The 13,580-nt window shown below is 46.0% G+C and overlaps 1 non-coding gene across 1 annotated transcript; it reads left to right on the top strand.

Annotated features, from left to right (window-relative positions):
- Positions 1–561: 561 nt before the first annotated feature.
- On the top strand, positions 562–616 carry LOC113457862. The gene has a single exon (XR_003378350.1). It is a non-coding gene; the product is annotated as a U7 small nuclear RNA (small nuclear RNA).
- Positions 617–13,580: the final 12,964 nt, after the last annotated feature.

Raw genomic sequence — 13,580 nt, 5'->3', positions numbered from 1 at the left:
ACATTAGGCTGAATTTGGGGGATTCTGCAGAGGAGGAGAAAGGATTGTAGGAGCCAGAGGGTTCAAGGAAACCATGGGAGGGCTTACATAATCAACTAACCTGGGCTCCTAGGAGCTCACAGAGACTGAACAGACTGCCAAGGAGCCTGCACGGGACTGACCTAGGCCCTCTGCATAGATGTGACAGCTGTGTAGCTTGGTCCTCTTGTGGGACTCCTAACAGTGGGAACAGGGGCTGTTGCCAACTCTTTTTCTGTCTGCTGGGGCCCTACTCATACTGGGCTGCCTTGCCTAGCCTTAATACACGGGGAAATGCTTGTTCTTCCTGAGATTTGATATGCCATATTTTATTGATACTCTAGGGAGAACTGCCCTTTCCTGGATGGAAATGAAAGAGGAGGGGATGGGAGATGAGAGGTGCGAAGGCAGGGGAGGGACTGAGAGGGAGGATTGGGGAAGGCTGTGGCCAGGATGTAAAATAAATAGTTGAGTAAAAAAAAAAAAGAAGTAAAAAAGATAACAAAAATAACTTTCATCACAATTAATAAAAGAAAAAATGAGGAGTGTTACAGCTCTTTTAGAATTTGTCTAATTGAATTCTTAAAAAAAAGAAAAAAAAAAGAAAAAATGAGGCTCCCTGTGTAGAATCTAAAAAAATAAAAATAAAACCCCCTATTCTAAATACTCGGCCTTACAAATATCTAAATGTAGTCTCAGCTAGCTGGAATTAAAACTATAAACTGATTATAAAGCGTGTCTGAGAGCTTATCTCTGGTGGGCTCCCCATAACATGTGTGTTCAGGTACATATGTGTGCGTGTGTATGTGTGTGGAGAGGGCCTCAGTAGCACTAGTCTGGAAACCTGTTAGACAGGCAGAATCTGCATTCCAATAAGCTCTCTAGGTGGTCTGTGAGAGAAGATGGACTTCCTGGTCAAGCTGAGGTGATTCCCACAAGTGCAGAGTGGTGTGAGGAGGGCTGATGGCAGCAAGGGGAGGGGCTCCCCTGCAGCTGGAGCAACTGGTCAACCAAGGTATCCTCAAGAATGAAGTGCAGCTGGGCGGTGGAGGCACATGCCTTTATTCCCAGCGCTCGGGAGGCAGAGGCAGGCGGATCTCTGTGAGTTCGAGGCCAGTCTGCTCTACAAGAGCTTGTTTCAGAACATGCTCCAAAGTTACAGAGAAACCCTGTCTCTAAAAACAAACAAAACAAAAAAAGAATGAAGTGCCAGCCGGGTGGTGGTGGCGCACGCCTTTAATCCCAGCCCTTGGGAGGCAGAGGCAGGTGGATCTCTGTCTACAGAGCAAGTTCCAGGTCAGGCTACAGAGAAACCCTGTCTTGAAAAACAAAACAAAACAAAAAAGCCAACCAACCAAACAAAAACCTCTGATGGAGCTGGTGGAGGTTTGTTTTGTTTTTAGATGGGTCTCATTATGTAACCTTGGCTGGCCTGGAGCTTGCTGTGTAGACTAGGTTGGTCTCAAATTCACAGAGAGCCGGGCAGTGGTGGCACACGCCTTTAATCCCAGCACTCGGGAGGCAGAGGCAGGCAGATCTCTGGGAGTTCGAAGGCCAGCCTGATCTACAAGAGCTAGTTCCGGGACAGGCACCAAAGCTGCAGAGAAACCCTGTCTCGAAAAACCAAATAAAAAAAAATCAAATTCACAGAGATCCACCTGCCTCTGCCTCCCAAGTGCTGGGATTAAAGGTGTGTGCCACTGTGCCCTCTAAAGATTCTCAAACCTGTGACATTTCATTTATGGTCAGGATGCCCTCTGTCTCCTGGGCATTGTATGAGAAAGGTCCCTTTGTGTTGTTTTCCAGGTCATTTTAAATTTAATTTTTTTATTTTCTTAGATACAAGAATGATCTAATGGTGTGTTTCTTTTTTTAATTTTTTAAAATTCATTTTACATACCAACTACAGTTTCCCCTTCTGCACCCCAATCCACTCTTCAGAAAGGGGAAGCCCTCCCATGGGGAGTCAACAAAACCTGCACTTCAAGTTGAGGCAGGACCTAACCCTTCCCTCCTGTATTAAGGCTTAGCAATGCATCCCACCATAGGGAATGGGGTCCAAAAAGTCAGCTCCCCTTAACAGAGATAGATCTTGGTCCTATTGCCAGGGCCCCACAAACAGACCAAGCCACCAACTGTTGCCCGCATGTAGAGGGCCTAGTTTAGTTCCATGAAGACTCCCCAGCTGTCAGTCTAAAGTGAGCTCCCATGAGCTGGGGTCAGTTGTCTCTGTGGATTTCCCTGCCATAATCTTGACCAGCCCCTTGCTCATATCCCTCCTCCCTGTCTTCAGCCAGACTCCCAGAGTTCAGCCTGGTAGTTGGCTGTGGATCTCTGCATCTGCTTCCATCAGTTACTGGATGAAGATTCTCCTCATCCAGCTGGTGCAGGCAGTGTCTGTGTCTAAAATACTCTTAGTTTTGTACCAGGTGTTTTTCTTTTGGGCCACCAACAAGCTCCCAAATCATAACACGGAGACTTCTTACTAGTTATGAACAGCTGGCCTAGCTTAGACTTGCTTCTGGCTAGTTCTCTTTAACTTAAATTAACCTTTTTCTCTTTATCTACTTTTTGCCTTGGGGCTTTTTACCTTTCTTTCATTCTGTTTATCTTACTTTCCTTCTTCCTCCTGTGTCTGGCTGCCTGGCAGCTGCCTGACTTCTGCCTCCAGGCATGTCCCTCTTCCTCTCCCTTTCTTCTCTCTCATTCTCTTCTACTTATTCTCTCTGCCCACCAGCCCCCACCCCCATCCTTCTCCTGCTTAGCTATTGGATGCTCAGCTTTTTATTAGACCAATCAAGTGCCTTAGGCAGGCAAGGCTAAACAAATGGGACACACCTTTGCATGAGTAAACACACATCCTTACATCCTTAAACAAATGCAGCATAAACAAACACACCTTCACACAGTTAAAGTAATATCCCACAGCACGGGCAAAAGAAACAAATCTTTAACTAAAAGTTAAAGCAATTCCCACAACATAATTTCCAACCTGTGAGCATATGGTTGGTGACCTTTTGAGTTCTTTCTTTCTTTTTATATTAGATTGTAGCAGAAAAGATAGCTTGTCAAATATTCGGGTAATTCATTTTTTGCAAGATTTTTCCTCATGCCCAAGTAGATAATAAGTTTTGATAAATGGTCCATGCTTGTTTATATATTCTGAGTTTAAAGAAGTTTTAAAATGTATTTGAGTTGTTGATTTTCTTTTAATTCTAAGGACCTATCTTCTCTCACAGAGCCACTGATTTTAAAGAACTCACTAGAGCACCAACTGGAGATGGATTTCATTCTCTCTCTCTCTCTCTCTCTCTCTCTCTCTCTCTCTCTCTCTCTTTCTCTCTCTCTCTCCTCTCTTCTGTTTCTTTCTTGCCCACCTCCCCTCTCTCTTATTCTTTTCCTGTCCTTCCTTTTTTCTTTATAATTTTTGTTTATTGCAGTCCTGGTGTTAAACCGTGGCCAGTTCCTCGCTGTCGTGAAGATGTACAGTTTCATCTCCCTTTACTTCGACTTGTGACAATTTGGAAGCTGCTAATGGTGTCCGCTCTGCCTTTCCTGAGTCTCTGTCATAGCCCACTTCTTCCTCTTCCCGACTCTCCCTTTTCATTTCACGGATTTTGGTCCCGAATCTTCCCTAATGAGTTTCCTGCAAGTCTATCTCTGTCTCCAGACCTCTCTTCCAGAGGAGCCAGGAATGGCGATAAGAAGTGTCTGTAGTCTTGGGACGTGCATGCTTGAGTGGGAACTGTCATAACATGGGTAACTTATTTCCACATGGCTCAGGAAACAATATGTATGCATGTGTGTGCAAGGAAGAGACCCAGAGACAAGCGTCCAAGAGCTTAACACATGGCCAGAGTGAATAGTTCATATGTAGGCATTTATTCCCCGTCCTGCACTCTCTGGGGGTTTGACATTTCACAAAATTTAAAAGAAACGCTAAAGCTTTCTTTATTTTTAATAAGTGTTGCATTGGGAACAAATTAGACTCGTTCTTTCAGGCTGCCTTACCTGAGACCTCTTTGTTATTTTTAATCATTTTAGTTTTTCTAATTCAGTTTTTAAATGTTAGAATTCAGCCTTGGTCACAGCTCGCAGATTTTCTTTAATATTATGCTCTCATTGTTATTCATTAGAAGTAATTTCTAATTTTGACTTTGATTTCCTTTAACTGCATGGATAATTACACCAGTGAGCTTCGGATATTCACGTCTACAGGGGCTCTGCTAGCGGGGAGATTTTTGTTTGCTGTTCGACTGTTCTCTGCTTGGTCAGCCCTGAATCTTACTGCACTAGGGTCTAGGGAATGGCCTGGAGGATTCTGGAATGTTTCTGCTTTTTGGAATACTGTGGAATCCTGTCCTAGGATCCTGGGGAATGGCTGCTTAAATGGACCCTTACTGTGTTTATCCCTCCACTAAAAACCAGCTACCAAGAGCCCTCACATCAGGATTCAGTCCCCAGCCTCCACAGAGTGGTTCACAACTGTTCATAACTTTTGTTCCAGGTGATCCAACATCCTCTTCTGGCCTCCTTGGGCACTGCGTACATATGGTGCATGAGCTCATGCAAGCAGGCCGGCAAACAGGCACATAAAATAAATACATCGGGTTTTGCTAAATTGTTTTATTTAAGTATATGGATGTTTTGTTTATGTATATGTATGTCTGTGCACCACATGTGTACCTGGTCCCCAAGGAGGTCAGAAGAGGCCATCAGATCTCCTGAAATTGGAGTTACAGATGGCTGTGAGCTACCAGGAAAGGGCTGAAAATCAAGTGCGGGTCCACTGGAAGAGCAATCAGTGCTCTTAAACACTGAGCTATCTCTCAAGTTCCCTCCCTTAATAAATCTAAAGGAAATAGATTTATATCCTTAATAAATATAAGTATAATGAAAAAAATCTAAAGGAAGAACCCAGCTGTTCAGCCTTCTGTGAGCAGAGCTGTGTCGGGAGTATTGAGGAGATGTAAGATCCAGTAAGAAGATATAAGATCCCTTGGGTAAGCACTGTCTGCCTCTGAACCCCCGTGAGGGCTCACAGACTACAAGTGTGGGGTGCAGGGGTGACGGTGAGAAGAAAAGCAATGAAACTTGGAACGTTTGACTTACAGAATCCACGCCCACCAAGGGAGATGCCGCCTTGGCCCAGGTGGACTTTCTTTCACTTCAACTGCTACATCCTTCAGAGCATGAGAAATAAATCAGTGTGTAGTGAGTGCTTCAGTCCCTGGAAAGTGCTGGCCTTTGTAGCATAGGAGACCAGAGGGGTGAAGCCAAGACAGCTGGAATATCTAGTACTCAGGTTACTCCAGCTGTAGATCTCAGCAGTTGACTGAGGGTCCCGAAGAGCCAACAAGAAAGTCCAGGTTAACGCTTCTGGGGCGGAGGCAGCCTCCAGCAGCTCAGGGCTCAAAGGGAATCCACAGAGTCAGTGTGTACTATGACTTTTTTATCTGAGGGAGTTGGGGAAAGACACACGCTCTCTTGTCAGTTTCCTTTAGACCTCTTCTTTATTCTTCCTTGGCATTCTCTAGTCTTTATTTTCCCGGTGATTTCTTCCTCTCGTTCTTGATGTTTTCTTTCTAACTCATTTTAGCTCTATCTTTATTCTTTCCCTCACAGCTTATAAACCCCGGCAAATCTTTCAAGCAACATAAAAATTACAATGTGGTTACATTCTATTTTTCAAGTGAATGATTACAATGAATACAAGTAAAAAAACAGCCTGTTTTCCATGTCCTTTACATGACTGAACATTTTAAGTATTACAGGTGAAAAGCAAATTATCCCCCAAACCCCACATCCATTCATACCCAAGCAACTTGTTACGGATTAACGGTGTGTACACAAGCAAGGTGGTCTTTCACTGGCAGGCTGTGTTGGCTGTTACAAAGAAAGGACCAATCACTTTATTGCTTATCTTAAATTGTAAACTTATAAGGAATCTTAAAGGAACTGCAAGCCTAAACATTTACCCATGAAAAACAATCAGTCAGCTCTACTTTAAATCTGTAGGGTACATACCCACTAATCAGTAGTTTCTTATATCAGGAGATTGAGGGCAGAATGAGTATAAAGAATTAATCATTGTCTTTGGTCATCAACTAGAAGTACGTCAGCTCACAACAACCGGGCTGCTCTGTGTTTGTTCCCTGACCTTAAAAGTTCTTCGTTCAGCTGTGTGCCTTTCTAAAACTTGAGATTATCTTCTTGGATTTTTCATATCAAAGCTATTTAACAAAAACATCTTAGTCTAACTTTAAGTGATTTTCACAGCTTTGTTGCAGCTGTGATGCACTCTGAGACCTGTGAACACATCTTCCAACATTAAGGTTAAAAGAGTGTAAGTGAGCTGGGCCACTGGGACTCCACTGTTTTCCTTAACCATTACCCTGAGCCACAGTCTATGCGGCTCCTCAATAGAAACCCATGTGCTCTAGCTGTGGGACTCTTCCTTGTTTAATTTTTCTTAATCATCGAAACTCTATTTAAACTAACATTATTGTCATCAATTAGACAGTACAGCTTAGGAAGAAATCATCTTCATAACAATCCACAGGTAAAAATACCCTGTAGAATGGGATTTTCTATGAGATAAACACACTACATGACAGGCAGTGGGGATCTCCCCACACCCATTCTCAGACACCATGCCAGATACCAGAGAAAGATGATGGCAGTAAACATGCAAAGGGACAACAGAAGCAAAAGGCATTCTGGGGTCTGGGGTCTTGTGACCTTGCCTATCTGAGACTCATCCGTCAGGGATTTTCCTCCTGGTGGGCTGACGCCTGAACTTCAGTTGCCACCCGCTGCTCCGCTGACATGGCCACCAGCCCTATAGACTGTGGCTTGGGCACCTCGAGGGAGGCTTGAAAAGCGAAGAGCTGGGCTATCACAGGGAATAACAGTTACCGACCTATGGAAGGCACCTGATTTGAAAACAATGTCTCTCTCTCTCTCTCTCTCTCTCTCTCTCTCTCTCTCACTCTCTCTCACACACACACACACACACACACACACACGAAGTAGGTGTGTGTGTCTGGACCTCATTTGCAGACTGAGAGCCAAGTAATGTATCAAAGGGCGGGGGGTGGGATGGGGGGGTGGAGGTTGAAGTCTGACCTGGAACCAACTGTGGAAAATAACCAAGCACAGATGACAACGTCAAATGGATGGAGACGGAGGGAAGATGAAGAGCTTGAGTGAGTGACGCAAGGCAATGGGGTAATTCCAGGGGAGTCACCCACTAGCGAATATATTGCCGTTCATGAAGCAAACGGAAGATCTGCAAAGATTAAATGATTACCGGAAGATGTTTTCCCTCAACTCTTTTCAGTAAAGACTTGACCTGCACCTCTGAAAAGCCAACTAAATTCCAAGCAGAACTTAGAAAGAATAATGACCACTGTTAGGCTTGTCCGCTGCCAAGAACTAACATTACGTGTGTGGAGGAAAACGCATCGGCTTCCAGGGAGGGAAGTGACGATGAGGTTGACCCTGGACTTCCTGGGCATCATCGTGAAAACACTTGGTGCCGTAGTAAAATTTGTAGCCTTTGGGCCTTTGTGTAGGCTCAGTGGACAACAGCGCTTACTACCAGGCCTGACGACCTGAGTCTGATCCCCAAGACCCACAAAGAGGAGAGAGAGAATTGATTAATAGGATCTGAATACAACTCTGACCTCCATACAGCTGCCAGTGCACACTCACCTTCCTCCACCAAATAAAAAAAAATAAATGTTTAAAACTATATAAGAACTATCGATAGACTTCTAAGAGAAAAATGTGTGGAAAAGCTTGGAGAAGTAGGGGTGATGGTGGGTGTAAGCCTAGTATTGGGGAGAGGGGTGGGTGGAGATAGAAAATAACAGTTCTGGAATCTCTATGGTTTATTGGAAAATGGGGTATAAATGGATTATAAATGAAGCCATCTGAAGCCATGGATGTTCCAATGGATTTCTTCCCACAGGAGGCCTTACAGACTGTGATAATGGTCCATGTATTTCAAAAAGCCAGAAGATAGAAGAAAAGAAAAGAGAGGGGAACATACCCTCGTGTGGAGTAGAAAAGCATAGAACATCAGCATCTATAAGAAGATGTGAGCCAGGCATGGTGGCGCATGCCTTTGATCTCAGCACTTGGGAGGCAGAGGCAGGAAGATGTCTGTGAGTTCAAGATCATTCTGGTCTACAAAATGAGGCCCCGTCACAGAAAAAAATTAAGAAAAGAGGCAAGAACAGGGTGAAGCAGTAATGAGCCTAGGTTAAAACAGAAGCATAAAATAGGTTGAATCCATTTTGACACCATCCTCAGACAGGGTGGATTCCACTAAACCCAAGTCCACCGAACAGGACTGGGAAAAAAAAGCTCAGTTGCATGCTGAGGTTAGGAATTTCCCATCACACAGAGACCAGCCCACAGTGGTTTCAACATGGAAGAGAGTCCATTTCCTCTTGTAACAAGACTCTAGGAGAGGCAGTGCTATGGAGAGCGGCTGCCCAGAAAACACTGAGTCTTTGGCAGCCTGTTCCAGTTTCCTTCTCCTTCTGTACTTGGACTTGGTGGCCTGTGTGCTGGTGTGATCCACCTGTGACAGCTACTGTGTCCATCTCAGGAGGCTATGATGACCAGATAAGCCCATTTCCTGTTTTTTGTTTTTGTTTTTAATAAACAGAACATTCATACTCTACCCCAGGCTTTTTCCTTGGTTAGGGATCCTGGTTTCTGGACCACTGTGAGTGTGGGCTGGGGAAGAGGCCAGGAGGAAATGGGGGGGTGGGACCTCATTCGTATAGCTTGTTTGTGCCCCCGACCCTCCTCTGCTTGATCCTTGGTGTCCCACTTCTGTCCTGGTCTGCATGCTTCTGGGCCCATCTGACCGTATGATTTAGCTAATGGGACAGAATCGGCCTCCCTGTGGAATAGTTCTGCCTGCAACGGCAGTTTCTTCTCTCGCGATCAGACGCTCTGTCCCCACCAGGGCCCAGTAGCACCCAGGAGCTTCTACTGAATAGTGTGTGCCTCTCTGCTGTGGACAACATGGCGTTCATCCAAGGACTCTAGTGTGATACTCAATTGTCATTGTCGACCTGACTATGCAGAGTCACCATGGAAACACCTCCCATTGTGTCTGTGAGGGTGCTCCCAGAAAAGTCTAAGGGAGGAGGGGAGGCTCACCTTAACCCCGCCTTCACTACTATGATGAACTGCAAGCTATAATTCTTTCTTTCTTTTAATCACGTTTTGCCGGGTGTTGGGTCACAGCAATGAGGAAGGTGTCTGGTACACCTGGAATCCAAGTTATCATTTGCCCTGTGAGACCTGCCATAAACCCTGCTCTCCACCACCATGGTGGGGGGGGGGGCTGGCTTTGAAGCACTTTTGCTGGACCTGCTGCAGAAGTCTTTGCTTCTCTGGGCACTCTGATGTATGGTGGCCTCTTCTTTTCACTGGTGTTTGGGCCCAACAGTGCTCTCTTAGCTTTAGAATCTTCTGTCTCTAGAATTTTCTAAGCACAAAGTGGCAGGACGTAAAAGATGCAATCGGCTCACCTCTCCTTTGAGAGACATTCAAGCTATGACAATCTGCACCTGCCCCCAAAGGCTCATTCCCTTCTCATAGTGCCTAACGCATTCGGTCCTATCCAAGGGTCCCATCTATCCTAGTTACTGTTCTACTGCTGTGACTAAAACAGCAAGACCAAGGCAGCTTATAAAAGAAGGCATTCATTTGGGCTTTCAGTTTCATAGGATTGGAGTTCATGACAGTGAAATAAAGCCCTGGGGACAGGAATACCTGAGGGCTCGCATCTTGACCCACAAACAGGAAGCAGGGAGCACAGTGGGTATGGTGGGATGCTTTTGTAGAATCAAAGCCTGCCCCTGTGACATACCTCCTCCACCAAGACCACACCTTGTGATCCTTCCCAAACAGTTCTGCCTGCTGGGGGCCAAGCATTCAGACCTCTGAGCCTGGGGACGGGGGAGGGGGATTCTCAGTCAAACCACTCAGCAGCTCAATAGTCTCAGGTTGCTTAAAAGCCCACGTCTGAAGATCTGCTGAAGTTCAAGGTTGACTCTTAACTGTGAAGCTCTGTGAAGTTCAAAACATAAGTTATGGTCAGCACACAGTGGTGAGATAGCCATGGGCTGATCACTGCTATTTCAAAAAGGATTGCAGGCATGGAAGAGAGATGGGACCAAAGCAGGTAGAAACTCAAGAGGGCAAACATTAAATCCCGCTGCTTGGTGTTTGGCTTCTGGGTCATGTCGGTAGGATGTGGGCTCTGAAGGGTTGCGTGGATGTGGAGTGTGGGCCTCTGAAGGATCCCGTGTGGATGGGATGGAGCCTCTGACGTCTTGAGGAGTCTGCCATACAGCTTTCGGGCTGCAGTTCTCCTGATATCTCAGGCTGACTCAATTTACCATCTGTGACTTCCTCGGCAGATGTTCACACTCCTGGCATCTCCAACGCCCTGGGGTCTCCACTAGAGTTGGCCATAATGTCGCCCGCCCTTTGACCTCATACATTGCTCTCTCATGGTTGCCTCCAGGGATTCGGACCTGGCCACACACTGCCTGGCTTTCCTTTGAGATCTCTGTGGAAGTCCCTCACACCTGCCTCGCAAATGGTCCTGTGAACTCACCGCTGAGTAAAGGAAGTCAAAAAATGAAGAGGCAGGAGTGATGAATTCCATACCTGTGTACTCAGTGAGAAGTGGGAACTGACCAAGGGCTACTTGGCAGATCTGCAGCTGCTTGGGGATGGGGGAGGGGATTGGAGGAGGGAGTGCCGATGGAACCAGAGGACACGTGGGGACAATCAGAGTGGGACCTTGAAGCTTCTGGTTTTTAGGTGGGTCCATCCTGAGCCATGGTAGAATCTCCAGTTAGGCATTGCTGAGGCTGGACTGCATCACGGTACACTCCAGGTTCTAGAAGAAGTGATTAAAAGTCCATAACTTTGCTGCAGTGACATCGTTTCTTTTTTTGTTTTTTGTTTTTTCAAGACAGGGTTTCTCTGTGTAGCCCTGACTGTCCTGGAACTCCCTCTGTAGACCAGGCTGGCCTCAAACTCACAGAGATCCATCTGCCTCTGCCTCCCGAGTGCTTGGATTAAAGGCGTGCCCCACAACTGCCCGGCACAACATATTTTCTTAATCTACTCTCCCTCTCCCATTGAGTGTTTCTCAATTGTTATTTTTAGAAATGTGGTTCCCCAAAAGAGCTCCTTTAGGTATTTTTCTATTAATTGGCCCCTTTTTGGTGGAATTATAATACAACGAAATGTTGTACATTTATTTGCTTTTGTTGCATATGCCTATATATACGATATATATTATATATATGTATATATCATGGTCTTCTGTAGGGGCACACACTGATAGGACAGCTAAGATTTCGCAGCGGGGTGGAATAGAAAAAGAAAGTCTCGCCCCATTGAGGGTGTTATTGACTCCTGGGGATACATGTGTTATCCCTCAGGAAAAAAAAAAAGAAGCAGGAACAAAGCAGTATGTAATTAAAATGTAAATCTACACAATTTAATTACCCGTGTAGTGACACAAGTAAGTCTCTGGAATTGTTTCCTCAGCATTGCGCACTGTTGTGTAATAGATTAATGAAAAAGGGGGGAGGGGTGCCGAATGACAGGCGTGGGCAAAGAGCTTTCAGGCCAGGGAAACGGCAGTCTTTACATTTGTGACCAGAGCCCTCTGCTGTGCATTGTGGGAACACTCTTCAGGAAGTCAGGGTTAGCCCCTTCCTTTAGATATTGTTTTGGCCTCACCAGCCATGTGTTGGGGGTTAGGTTTGGCTCTGAGGTCTACTGAGGCCTTATGACATTCAGAACTGCACCATGGTCAGTGGTAACTGCAGGACTGAGGACCAGCTTTCTCTCAGCCCCAAATTCCACCTCCACAACCCCCAAGTCTGTTTTCATGGGCTTTAGAGGAAGACACCTTCTTAGGCTCTGAGGTGGAAAGGAAGACCAGGGGTAGGCAGGAATGGCTTCATAGAAGAAGTTGGGGACATTTAAGGGATTGCTACCTCTCAATGTCCCTATTCTAGAAGCTGGAGGGGGTGGGTGAGGATGACTTTGGTCAAACCCTATCTGCACAGGCTTGTTGGGGAGATTGTTCCTCAGAGATGGAGAAATACTAGGGTTGGGTATGAGGAATCTCCCCGTGACTTCTCGGAAGAGTGGCACACCCAGGGAAGGCTAAACTAGATGAGAGGGCCCAGGAAGCCTCACAGGCAGATCTCAGAAAGGACCCCACCTTCAGTTTCGGGACTAGCAGTATGATGAGGAGGCACCCAACTTCAGAGGGATGAACCATGGCTCTATTAGTGACCCAAATAGATAACGACCAAGCCTTGGCAAGCAGGATATGATTCACGACCCTCCTGGCCCCCTGTCCTCAGCTCTTCCCAGCTGTTTTGCTGCTGTGAAACTCAAGATCTCAAGAGGAAGGACTCAAAGATACAGACCAGGGGCTGAAGAAGTCATACCCACTCCCCCAGGCATCGCTCTTCTGCAGCTCTGCTGGTCTCCTCACCGAGGCAGTCACTTACCTAGCTTACCCAGCCGCCATTTATTCCTGGTTATTTATTGCCTAAGCGCCGTGGCTCCTGAGGTTTTATCCTGAGCCCAGGAGGAAAATGAGCATGCAACAATAAAAATTTAAAGGGAACGTGGAAAAGAAAAGGAAAACTGGGATTTATATAGTCTTATGAGTTAGGTGAGGATGTAGCAGGGGCACTCTGGACAGTAGAGGATGGATGACGTAGGTGTGGAAGCAGCCTAGAGGGTTGCTGAAGGGCCCAGGGTAAGTCTGAACATTAGCCCACCTGCCCAGCTTCTTCTATAGCGTGACCCTTGTCCCATATTCTCAGTCACAGGGACAACAGTTAGTTAAAAATTTAAGACTCCGACTGTGTTAAGAGCTATGTCAAGATAAGCACAGACTCACGTAAACAAGCTTCTACAAACCCCCTGTTAGGCTTGTACAGATACCTGGTTACCAAAAGTTGTAGATCCCCAGAATGTAGTCACCCAGGACTTAAGCTCAAATTGTAAAAATCCTTGTCCTCGGCCCCTGCCCCTGCCTTGTGACTTTTGTTTTAAAAAGAACCTACCCCCTCTCTTCAGGGTCACAGTGTAAATCCCGACTTGCCTGTGGTCCTGACTAGTTCCAAGTTCTGGTACCTCAGGATGATGGAATAAAGTTGCTTCTGCGCATCTAACTTTGGTGACCTCATCTTCAGTATTTGTGTGACTCCCAGACCCAACATTGCTATGTTTTGACTATGCTCCCCAAAACCTCATGTTGGGAAGTTAATCCGACTGCAATGGTGCAGTGGTGGTGGGGTGTTCTGGGTACAAAGGCTTAATTAACACCAATGGCAAAAGCCTGGGGCTTTGCTTTGTCTCCACCCTTTCTCCCCCTCTCCCTCCACTCTTCCTTCTACTGTCCCCTGCTGGATGAAACAGACGCTCCTCACCAGACTCTCTGGCCTCTTGGTCTTGGACTCAGCCTCTATAACTGTGAGAAATAA

The sequence above is a fragment of the Microtus ochrogaster genome, linkage group LG8, assembly GCF_000317375.1.
Source record: "Microtus ochrogaster isolate Prairie Vole_2 linkage group LG8, MicOch1.0, whole genome shotgun sequence".
Classification (NCBI taxonomy): domain Eukaryota; kingdom Metazoa; phylum Chordata; class Mammalia; order Rodentia; family Cricetidae; genus Microtus; species Microtus ochrogaster.
Note: the sequence above shows the minus strand (reverse complement) of the source record. Positions and strands in the feature narration are given on the sequence as shown.